At 37.6% G+C, this 12801-nt stretch overlaps 1 pseudogene across 1 annotated transcript; it reads right to left on the bottom strand.

Moving 5' to 3' along the window:
* Positions 1-875: 875 nt before the first annotated feature.
* LOC110268922 (protein PLASTID TRANSCRIPTIONALLY ACTIVE 12, chloroplastic-like) lies at positions 876-3847 on the bottom strand (annotated as a pseudogene). Its single transcript, XR_015905392.1, has 7 exons — positions 3761-3847; positions 2826-2890; positions 2273-2360; positions 2066-2178; positions 1511-1770; positions 1167-1305; positions 876-938 (listed from the first exon to the last, which is right to left on the bottom strand). The product of XR_015905392.1 is annotated as a protein PLASTID TRANSCRIPTIONALLY ACTIVE 12, chloroplastic-like (transcript).
* Between the last annotated feature and the right edge of the window lie 8954 nt (positions 3848-12801).

The following is a 12801-nucleotide window of genomic DNA, read 5'->3' as shown; positions in this document are numbered from 1 at the left end:
TTTCATTAATCAATAATCATTGTACAAGTTTAGTGCAAAACTAGCAAGCAAATTACAAATCTCCCCTAAGACTAAGAATAAATAATAATGTATATGACATGGTACATGCCTCCAATGAAAACAAAAATATCAGATCCTTCAGCATTGGCTATCCTATCAGTGCACAACTTCTTTCAGAGTAAATATACATTCTCCTCACTGCAAATAAATCACAGAAAGAAAAAAATAATCATCATAAATAGATAGCAGAAGTGAAATATCAGTTTTATTATTATGTGGGCTCAAATATAAAGCAGGGACCATGTTTATTATTATAATAATGACAATAATAAGGTTAGAATATGGTGTAATAGAATGGGTAATGAGATGGAGCACTAGGCCCAAAACGAAACGCGTAAGAAGAGAGGAACTTGTCCTTAACTAATCCGTCTTAAATATATTTGTTCATTTTCCACTTAAATATCACCAGATTAACAACAATAAAATTTAAAAATAAAATAAATATGAATACCAAATATCTGAAAATATGAATTACTGATACCCTTTTTTTAAAGTACAACCAGTACTTACCAGTGGCTTCATGTCCAAGCCGCCGTGCATTGTGAGGAATTGAAGTGTCAATAGGCCGAGCATGAGACAAGACTTGAGGACTATCTGTCACTTGTCAATTTAAAATGAATAGTATCAAACTATCTTAGCATACAATAATTTCCTTTAAAAGCTTCTGACCTCAGAGGTTTAAGGTTCCTTTTAATTTATCTTGATGACAAAAATTACAAGAGTCATATTTCACAAATGATCCATGCAATTTGTATATTCTCTATTAGTATTAATATAATTTCCATGCTTATTACTTCTGACTACCATACCACATGCTATTCAGGCTTCTCCTTTGCCAGAATAGTGTTGAGTTCCTCCCTTGTAATAATGTGTCCATGCTGACCATATAAAGGAAAATTTTTCAGTATATATTGCAATATTTAAGCATATAATGCATGGAATGACAAACTTATGCCAAATAACCCTTGCGTACTCCATCCCCAATATTTCCATATTTAACTAAGCAGTTAATCTTTAACGGTTACTCACATTTAGCAATCAAATTTTCAGGAAATAAATAAAGAAATATCAGAAACAAAGAGAAAACTGAGTTTAGATCAAATTACCTCCATTAGATAAGACAGCATATTTGGTGTTGGTTCATGGAAATCCGGTCCCCTGTAGTCGATCACTTCATTTGGATCTTGAATATAGTTCACGGTTGGTAAACTGGATCTCCACCCCATATTGCAAGAATGAAGGTAACTTTTTAACTAATTGATATTCTGGATTTAGTATATCTAGAATCTAATGTGATTAAAAGCACATGAATGGTAGATCTCAGTGCAAGCAGAATGATTTTTACAGCCACAAAGTATGGGATGCTTGGCCTTGGCCTGATGATATGAGAAGACTAAAAAACTAAAACAGGATACTGACATAACACATTTTAGTTGTTAAGAGTACATACTTTTCTTTATCTGTTTCTCCTTCATTCGCATTGCTAAAGGATCCCTTTTAATATGCACATCAGTTCCTATCATTATGCGATACTCCCGATCAGTTTGGTGGCTGAACATTTCAATTAGTTGAGCAGTTTCATCTTCACCAGTCTCTTTAAAATGCTTCTGAATAGCTTCACGAGATGTGTCCCCTTTCCATGCTTTTACCCATTCTGAATAGTATGCCATCGGACCAATCTCTTCCAATTTATCTTCCTCAGCCTGAAGCCTACAATAATGAAGAGTATGCTTTTAGGAGATTCAATAGTAAATGTCTTCAGATTTTGCAAAGCAGTCATCACAAATGAAACTATGAAGCAAGGATCTCTCATATGTCTATGTATGTGCAAATTATATGTGAATTGAAGTTAGTTTTGATGAATGAATTATACCATGAAAAATTCGATCTAATTTCATACACTGATGTCACCCTTAGTTTTACATTTCTCATGTACTATAGAAATGCATCACTTTCATTTCTGTGCTTATCAGAACAATGTTGTGAGAATAATGGTCAGTAATACCTCTCTTCCTTATAAAGATGGCGTCTTGCTCGGTAAAGAGACATTTCTATCAATGTTGGGTGCTCACCATAAAGCTTTACTTGCCCAATTTCTGCCATGGCTTTCAGGAAAACCTGAAAAGGTTATTCAATTCAGTTAAAATAGAACTTACACGCTTCAACATATCTAACAACTTATTCTCTATGAACCGTATTCATACACACTAACCGTATCAGCATCCGGTTTCCTCCTTTGCCACCTGGACCATTGTTCTTTAGTATCACGATAATGTACAAGAACAATGTGCTCTGACTTCCTACAGACAAAAATAATGTTTAAGTTGACATGAAAAATGATCAACACTAACAATTTAAGTGATAAGTCCCTTAAGATCCCCTATGGCCTTTTCTAGTTAACCTGAGGATCAAAATGAGTCAAATGCAGCTGCAGGGTAGCCTGCTTCAGCAAGCAGCTTTATCAGTTTTTAAAATATATTTAATCTCAATCTTTTATTATAAAACCTAACAAACGCGGTTTGTTTGCAAGGTCCAAGTTTGGATTAAGAACAAATTAAATATCATTACAAAACAAATTTCCACAAGTTTCAACTAATGCAAAATTAAGACTCAATCTATTAATAACTCAACAATATTACCAAAAATTCCAATAAGCCTCTAAGTAATCATTCTGAATGTAATGAAAGAAATCAGGAATAGGCATTACAAACCCTAACTTCAACAGAATGACAGAAACTTACTCATCAAGCATCCAATAACTTCACCTTTGAAAGTTCTCATTATCCTCCCCATGAGCATAGTAACAATTCAGGACATCAACATTACCAGCCTATACTCAACAATCAAGGTAATTTACAAAAATTAACAAATACAGTAATCAAAATCAATGCATATATTAACATATTCTGTAATAAAAAGAACTAAATTAGGAGTTGGCCACGAATTCATAACATAAATTAACACATTGAGGATGAAACGATGACCTACCCACAGAGCGATGGTGACAATGACTGCATGCAGAAAGCAGAGACACTTACAATGAGGAGGACAAAGGAGCAGCAATGATCACAGAGGCAACAATGACTTAGGAGAGCAGATTGGCGACAAATTCAAAGGTTGCAGCCTCACCGGAGAAATATCGAGAATCAAGATCGAGCAAGAGCGAGGGCGAGATTGAGAATCGAGCGAGGGCGAGATCGAGAATCGAGCGAGGGTGAGATCGAGATTGAAATCCAGTGAAATCGAGATCGAAGCAAATCACACGAAGAAATAAGTGATTAGATCGTAGCGTGAGTGAGATTTGAATGTGAGGAGTGAGAGATTTTGATTTTGGGACAAGGAGGTTTGCTTATTCCTGTAAATGTGAATAAATAATTAGGAATATGTAACATTTTAAAAAAAATTAAATATATTTGGTAACATTTTAGCATAAATGTTATTTAAGATGTAATTTTGTTATAATTACTAATATTTTAATAAATGTTAAGAGGTAAATGTTACTAAATATCTATAATGTAGTAGTGTGCTTAACTGTGAAAAGGTAAATACTTTCACCATGTGATGCTACTTTCAAGATTTAGGAAGATAGTGTTTTTCATAAACTAATCTTTTGTAGGAAGGACCCACTTGGATTGTTGGAACCATTGTTGCTATTAATGCTGGTAAAAAAGACTGGTATTACAAATCATGTAGAAACTACCCAAAGAAAGTGGATACTCCCATTGCGGATAGATATGAGTGTGGCAAGTGTGGCCACACCCATGGAAGTGCTGCACTCAGGTGACATTACGGCTATATTTTTACAAACTATTCTCAGCATATAAGTGTTAATTAATTATGAATATATAATCAGATTTAAAGCAAATGATGGCTAACTTAAATTATGTTATTTGTTCCTTTCTTGCTAGGGATGAATAACAGGTTCAAGGTTGAAGTGATGGTGTATGATGGTACCGGAAGCATCAGACTACTACTTTAGGATAGAGAAATGGTGCAGTTGTGCGGTAAGCGAGCAGAGCAGATTAGGGAGCAAGAGGTACGTCTTGCTAAATTTAAAATAGTTAGTCAAAATAGTATATAACAAGTTTGGCTGAGTAATGTATATTTGTGCAGGTCGAGGGTGATGATGAGTATCCACCCACTCTCAATAACATAATGGATAGAAAATTGCTACTTACGATAAATGTAAAGTCTTCGAATATAAAACAGTTTGACCAGATTTATACTGTGATGAAAATATGTGATGATGAAGAGATTATTGAAAAGAACACGCAAAGTATGCTATCAGGTGAACCTTCCACTAACAACACTGTATGTCCAATTATTATTTATTTGCTAAACTATTTTATATTGCTTTTCATTCGAGATTATGCTTATAATTTATAACCAGGAAATATGGTGGATTTTGTGTAGGAAGGTGGGTGTAGCAACTCGGTGCATGTTTCAGGGGATGTTAATCTCAAGAATGATTGTGATCCTGAGTATAATTTGGTATGTAGTGGATTATCCGTTGTTTTTTAAAAATAACTTATTCTTTCATATGTTTGCATAAAAATTATGCATTTTGTTGAAGTGTGGCTCCCAATTTGTGAATGAGACTGATGAAAATGGCCAGTTATCAACTAACAAATTCAGCAGGAAGGGATGTAAGCGACAAAAGGTTTAGACAGGGGATGAAGAACATTGACTGTTTGAGAGTATTTGCTGGAAGTATTTTGTACTTTAATTATTTTGAATGACTAATTTAATTGATAGAGAACTTTGAACTCATGGTATGTATTTGGATTTCATTAGTTAGCTACTAAGGCCAGAAAGCTTTGCATATTGACTATGTTTTGTATTAGTGTTTTGGTATTAAACGTGTTGCCTTGGAATGTCATCGCTATTGATTATTACATGAACAACTAATTATATGATTGTGATATTTTGATTTATCAAGACAGAGTAGGAATCAACTAGCATATATATTAATAATATTAGATTAGAAAGATAGTAATAATAATCTCAAGATATACAATGAAATAGCATATATATACCATATTGTATATACACAGGTCTGATGTAAGGCCCACATCAGTTGGGGAGGGGAACGAAGCATGCCTTATAAGGATGTAGATACCTCTCCCTAGGATGACGCGTTTTGATGAGTGAGTGTGGGGGGCTTAGGCTATCATCTCTATCGTCAAAGGCAAAACCGTGAGGCCTTGTGTGCCAAAGCGGACAATATCGTGCTAGCGGGTGGTCTGGGCTGTTACAAATGGTATTAGAGCCGGAACCCGGATCGATGTGCCAGCGAGGGCGCTGGACTCTCTTAGGGGGTGGATTGTAAGGCCCACATCGGCTGGGGAGGGGAACGAAGCATGTCTTATAAGGATGTGGATACCTCTCCCTAGCATGACGCGTTTTGACGAGTGAGTGTGGGAGGCTTAGGCTATCATCCCTATCGTCAAAGGCAAAACCGTGAGGCCTTGTGTGCCAAAGCGGACAATATCGTGCTAGCGGGTGGTCTGGGCTGTTACATCTGAATATGAATTTGACAAGAAATTTGGTAGTGAACTGGCATTATTCACGGACATAGAAAAGGTAAAATAATTTTGAAAGAATTGAATTCAATTTGCATTAGATTAAAATAATATTCATTGTATCATAATAGTGTGGGAGTGGGCATTACTTGCCAATGTTTCAACAGAATAAATATTAATATAGGTCTAAATATGGATTTCATTTGCTAACAATAAAAAAGAGTTTTTTTTTATAGATTTTTGTGTAGATAAGCAAAAGTGATAAAAAGGACAAACAAGAGTCTGTAAGAAGTGCAGGAGAGGAAAGAAATATATATTTAAGAGAGTTATTGAATAAATGTGGATCATTATCAAGTCTTTGAAGATACATTTGAATTGTATAATAGTTTGAATCCCTGGAGATATAATCGCTGAATGCAACAAAAAGTGCAACAGAGAAAGTTTATTTTGAAATCTTAAAATTTCAGAGTTTGAAAAGGTTGAAGTTAATAATGTCATTATGAATATAAGACAAATTTCTTATTTAATATAAGTAAAAAGTATTCAACTTGAGAAAGATAAAGGCTGACGCAAGAATGAGGCCTAAGAAGGAGGCTCTAGACTTTGTTATACTATAATAGTATTGGAGCAGGGATTACTTGCAAAATACGATATATATATATATATATATTTGGGGTTGTTTTATATGAAAATACTCAATCAGAGTGTAATAGAAACTGTAAAATGACCAGTTGAAAAAGTAATTTTGTTGTGTCTATGTGAAAGGATGGATCGCCTGTCTTTTAAAAAAGATCATGGTCATATTTGGTTATTAATATAGAGCCATTAGGAAAAAGGTATGTCTAGCAAATGTTGAAAGACTCAAAAACGATTCTAATAGATTTGGTCAAAATAAGACTATCCTCTAAAATATGATTTTGACATTTCTTACCAGCTTAAATTATAGGAGACATAAACTCTAAAGTCAACAGAAGGGTAAAAAGAAAGCTTATATTGAAAACTGGACAGCTCTGAAATAGAAAAGATTAAGCTTGACAATGCTATTGTGGAAACACATTACATTTTTATAAGAGAAAAATAGACTAATTTTGAACAAAGTATATATGAGTGAAGGTGCACATTTTGGATTATTGTACATAAACTTTTTTCGATGGCTTATAATAGAAACTGTATAATCACATAAAGACGTATAATGTGCTTCCCAATAGAAGTATGGGGATTGTTTGATGACCAGGAAAAAAAGACTATATCAAATAAATATTTTTGTAAACTAATTTAAAAACAAAATAGATAAGAAACGAAAAATTCTAAAACCAAACCATGTAAATAAATGTTTTTGAAAATTAGGTGATATATAAAATTAGAAGTTTTGTTACGTTATGGTTACTCTATAAATTTTGTTTAATTTAAAGTTGAACTACTATGATAGGAAAGATATCAACCCTATAAGTTTTGTTTAATTCAAAGTTGTACTATGATAGGAAAGATATCAACCGAAGACAAAATGAGCCAGGAAAATTATGTCGAATTTATTATATCACAATGGTTTGAGGACAGCCATTACTTGCAAAGCTATTCAAGAGTTTCCATGATTATAGATACGGATTTTGGATTATTGTATAGACTTATAGGATATTAGCTTATAATGAAACTGTGTGACGAACAAAAAAAAGTTGATGGCCATAAGTATGAATTTGTGACCAGTCAAGTATGTCAATAAACTATAAAGATTAAATTGAATAAAGATTGAATAAATTTTAGATATAAGTAATAAATAAAAAGGCTAATAATAGAGCTGGATAAGATACTTTTAAGAAATAAGAAAGATTTCATTATGGGAGCCTAGTAACTGAAACTTAATAAGACAATAAGTGTAAGACCCAGTTAATTAACGGCTAATTAACCCATAAATGAGAATTTATTCTAGAAAGCCAAAAATGTTATTTTTATGGCTAAATGTGATAGAGGAAATTGAGACGAGAATTTCGGTACCAATTTTATAGAAATCGGACCAAGATTGGACCGAACGGGCCAAACCGGGCCAACCGGACCCAAAGTGGGCCCTTGGCCCAACATAACTAAACCAAAACCCTAGTTTTCAGCACTCTCTCTCCTCACAACACACTCAAACACGCTGAAATTGAAGAGAGGGGAGGAAGAACACTCTCTCAAGTTCTTTCTCTCACTTGATCTTCAAACCACCATAACTTTTGATCTAGAGCTCCGATTGCCGCTCCGTTTGCGGCCACGCGTTCACCGCGGAGAGCTCTACAAAACCCATACAACTAATCTTGAGGTAAGCCACGTGTTTCTGTTCGAAATTCCAGCCCTTATTTTCGAGTTTCATGGGTAAAATGTTGAGATTTTGGGTTCTTTGATGTTATAGGACCCAACTCTCTTGAAGGAGAAGGTTAATGTTGTCTCCTTGGACCTTGGGTGTGGTAAGATTCTCAACCCTAGTGTGATTTTGTTGTTCTATGATGTTTGGGTTTTGAGATGTTGTGTATGGGTATGATGATTGTGGCTTAGGTTGTGTATATGTGAATATTGGAGCTTGATTGGTGATTTTGGAAAGCTTGGAAGAGGGTTTTGTGTGATAAAATCTGTTCTTGGAGGTGTTGATACCTTGAGAGCTTGTGGACAAGTGGTTTGGAAGTGCTCCGGTTGAGCTTGGGGAATCGGCTAAGGTATGGTTTTAGTTTCCCGTATCTAATATGTAATGTGGTAGGAAATACTTAGGCTAGAGGCCCTAAGATAGGCATTGAATTGTTGGTGTTGTTGAATGGTTGAAATATATGATGTGTTCATATATGTGATTATGAATATTGATGCCTTGATTGTGTGAAATATGAGAAATGCGTGTTGTGATATATGCTTGATGGATGATTGAGGTTGAATTGATGGGTGGTACCATGTTGATGGTGAGTATGATGTTGATTATGTATAATGATGGTTAATTGGAAATGGTATTATTGGAAATTGGGATGAGGAAGGATGTATGACATGATATTGTGTTTGTCCTTTAGCCATTTGATTGAGAAGTGTTAAAATGGTTGGATGTGGTTTTGGAAACCTTGGTAAAGTGTCAATGTGTGAGTTGAGGATGGCTTGTTGTTGATTTTGGTACATTTTGAATGATTTCAAAGAGAAGGATTGAAATTGGCATGTTTGATTGATTTTGAAAAGAGTTGAAAGTGGCTTGTTTTGAAAATGGCACCTTGTGGTTTTGTATGAAAACATGGTTTTTGGGCATACTTTGACGGGACATAACTTGGACTACGGATCTCTGATTTGTGCCAAATCTGTTTAGAAATGAAATTGGATCCGGGATGTCCATGCCGTTCGAAGAACGAGTGAAAAACGATTTAAAATGAGGAAGTTATGTCCGTCGGAAGATTGGGGTTTGAATCTGTAAATTCTGCAGCTTTTAACTTAGAAAATTTTTAGCAGAATGACCCCTCGCGCATAGGCGCACTTGGTGCGTACGCGCCGTTCTTCGAGAAAGCGCCATCCACGCGTGCGCGTGGAGTGCGCGTACGCGTGGACCTGTTTTCATCCCAAAGTTGATTTTTGAGTTTTAAAAGCCAAATTTCATACTTCTAAGCCTCCGATCTCACCACTTATGTCTTAAATCATTATGATATGCCTAGCATGAGAAAAAGGGCTAGTGAATGTGGTAACTTGCGAGTGAAGCAAGGGAAAAATGAATGATCATTGAGGATCAAAGATGATTATGTGAGATGCGGAGAATGGCGGTGGAAGTGCTTGTGGTGCCATGGGCCGAAGGGCCGTAATTGTTAATGAATTGGCTGGTTATGGATTTAACCGTGAGCCGGATGGCTAGATTATTGCCGTGTTACGGCGGAGCCATGTTTATGGCCAAGTATAAATGCATATATGATGTTGATTGAATTGTGAAGGTTTGCACTTCCACCATTGGAGATGAGGGTTTCCCTGGGTAGTAGCAATGGCTAGCCACCATGTGCTCCAGGTTGAGACTCGAAGCTCTTTTGACCCTATGTCGTAAGTGTGGCCGGGCACTGTGAAAGGCCCGGATGAGCTCGCCCCCATAAATATTCACCAGTGATGGTGATGGATAAATATTCACCAGTGAGGGTGATGGATATGGATCATGATTATGATCAAGTTTATGATGAGTATAACTCGAGTTGGGGATGCACGACAGAGGGACAGTCCAATGGCTAGCTACCAGGACTTGTCGGGTTGGCTCTATAACCGAAAGATGATATCATCAGCCACTAGGGACAGGCATGCATCATAAGCATACTACATGAATTGTTTGAGATTGCCTATTTGACTGCATATTACTTGCTAATTGCCTAAATGCCTTATCTGTTCCTATTTGTAAATCTCTTGTCTGATATAACTGTGTTTGCTATATTATACTCCTGCTGGTGGTTGGGAGGTCTGAAGGAATTGGAAAGGGAAGTATTAGTTAGACTGAAGAATCTTTAGTCAGTTGCCACTTACGGTTTAGCTTGTTTATAAGCTTTGATATTATCTGAAGGAAGTTCTAGGATTGCCTTCGGCTTTCCTCTATTATTATGTATTATATATGTGGAAGCCGTTACCGTACTGGGGACCTCTGGTTCTCACCCATGCGGATTTTGTGGTTTTCAGATGCAGGACGCGAGGCTTCTCGTTGAGGCATGCTGGAGACTTCTGGATTAGCGAAGATCCTTTGTTCTTGGGACTCTGTTTTGGTTTATATATCTTGTTTAGATACTTTTATCTCCATTAAATAATACAAACTGTGATGACTCCTTCTAGAGGGGATTTTGGAGAATAGGTTGTATGTATTTGTGTCCCTTTGGGTTTCCTTTGGGGTTTCCTTATTTTATTATATGTATATATTATTATGCTCGGACCGGTTATCTTCGCAGCCGGATTTTGAGTCTTGATATTCCCGTTTTTGACACTCTTTATATATATGATCTTGCGTTAGCTTATCCTTTGCTCGTTACGTTATCGATCGGAGTGTTGCGCGTTCGAGTTACGGTTTTTGTTTACCCCTTTTTCTACAAAGGCTCCTAGTTATAATCAATTATTCATACTACTATACGTACTAAATTTTTGTTTTAGAGGTCGTAATACCTTGCCATCTCTGAATTATGACTTAAGCATAAGACTCTGTATGGTAGGGTGTTACATTATGGTATCAGAGCAGTTCGTTCCTGTAGAGCCTGAGGAATGGACTGACTATGCTTCTGTGCATTCTTTGTGTGTGTGTTATGTGCTACTAGTATATCTGCTTGATATAATTGGCATAAACGTTCATGAGCATGCATTTGGGACTTTGAAGCACTGAACTTCCGATATTGAGACTGATCAACTTAATATCGATTGTTTGGTGTGTATAGGAACCAAATGGCGCCTCGTGGACGCGGTAGAGGTCGTGAGAGAGGTCGTACTAATACTCGTGTGTCGGAGACTAACCCTAATGATCCGGTGAACTTTATGACTGCGTTAGAGAACATGGCTGCTGCTATGCAAGCCACTGCTGAGGCTCTTGGTCAACAGATGAACAACCATGGTAATGACGGAGGTGGAGTTTAGGGTCCGATGACACTGGCGAACTTTTTGAAGGTTAATCCACCGAAGTTCAAGGGAACTACTAGCCCGACTGAAGCCGATACATGGTTTCAGGCCATGGAACGAGCATTGCAAGCGCAGGTGGTGCCTGAAAGGCAGCGTGTAGAGTTCGCTACCTATTTGCTCACTGGGGAAGCGTCGCATTGGTGGCAAGGAATCCGACGCCTTCTGCAGCAGGGTGATGATTATATCACCTGGGATGTCTTCCAAGAGGAGTTCTATAAGAAGTACTTTCCGACTTCTGCTAGGACGGCCAAGGAGCTTGAATTATTGTAGCTGAAGCAGGGTACTATGTCCGTATCTGAGTATACTGACAAGTTTGAGGAGCTGTTCAGATTCTCTCGTATGTGTCAAGGGACTCCGGTGGAATATGAGGAATGGAAGTGTGTTAAGTACGAAGGAGGACTCCGGAGTGATATTTTCGGTTCGGTGGGGTCAATGGAGATTAGGACTTTCTCCGAGTTGGTGAACAAGTGTAGGGTTGCTGAAGAGTGTGTGAAGAGGGCAGCCACTGAGAAAGGGAGTCACAAAGGATCATTTTCACAAAATCGAGGGAAAAGCTTTGCACCTAGAGGTCCGCCCTTCAAGAGGGGAGGTTCTTTTAGGAGGCCCAACAACAACAACTCCCAATGGAAAAGGTTTGGGAAGCAGCCTCAGAATGATCAAGCTTGTACTAGGTGTGGAAGTCACCATCCGGGAGCACCATGCAAAGCCGGATGGGGTTTGTGCTACAATTGTGGAAAAGCGGGGCATAAAGCCACAAGTTGTCCAGAGAAGCAAAAGCAAGGTGCTGGGAAAGCACAACAGACGGGTCGGGTGTTCACCACCTCAGCTGTGGGTGCAGAGGGATCCGAGACACTCATTCGAGGTAACTGTGAAATGGCTGGTCAAACTTTAAATGCTTTATTTGATTCGGGAGCATCACATTCATTTATTGCATTTGAGAAAGCCCATGAGTTAGGATTGAAGATCGTAACCTTAGGTTATGACTTAAAAGTGTATAATGCTACCCATGAGGCCATGGTAACTAGGCTAGGATGCCCGAAAGTTTCGTTCAGGTTCAAGCAGCGTGATTTTGTCCATAATTTAATCTGCTTACCGATGATCGGTCTTGATCTTATCTTGGGATTGGACTGGTTATCTGAGAACCATGTCCTGCTTGATTGTTCTACAAAGTTGGTGTACTTTATGCCGGAAGATACAGAAGGGCCGGTCGTGGTGAATAATTATTACTTGAATTCGATGATGGTGAACTGTTCTGGAATCGAATGTCAGGGTATCCTGTTGTTAACCGCTGGTGTTTCGGGTGATGATCAAAAGTTGGATCAGATTCCGGTAGTGTGTGAGTTTCCGGAAGTGTTTCCCGATGATATTGAGGAATTTCCACCTAACCGAGAGGTCGAGTTTGCTATTGAGTTGGTGCCTGGGGCGGGACCAATCTCAAGTGCTCCTTATAGGATGTCACCGTTAGAGATGGCCGAGCTAAAGTCTCAGTTAGAGGAATTGTTGGGTAAGAACTTTATCCGACCAAGTGTTTCCCCGTGGGGTGCTCCAGTGTTACTGGTAAAGAAAAAAGATGGAAGTATGCGGCTCTGTGTGGATTACA

Source organism: Arachis ipaensis, chromosome B2 (genome assembly GCF_059453495.1).
Source record: "Arachis ipaensis isolate K30076 ecotype BB chromosome B2, ASM5945349v1, whole genome shotgun sequence".
NCBI lineage: Eukaryota > Viridiplantae > Streptophyta > Magnoliopsida > Fabales > Fabaceae > Arachis > Arachis ipaensis.
The sequence above is the reverse complement of the archived record's forward strand: the minus strand, read 5'-3'. Positions and strand labels throughout refer to the sequence as shown.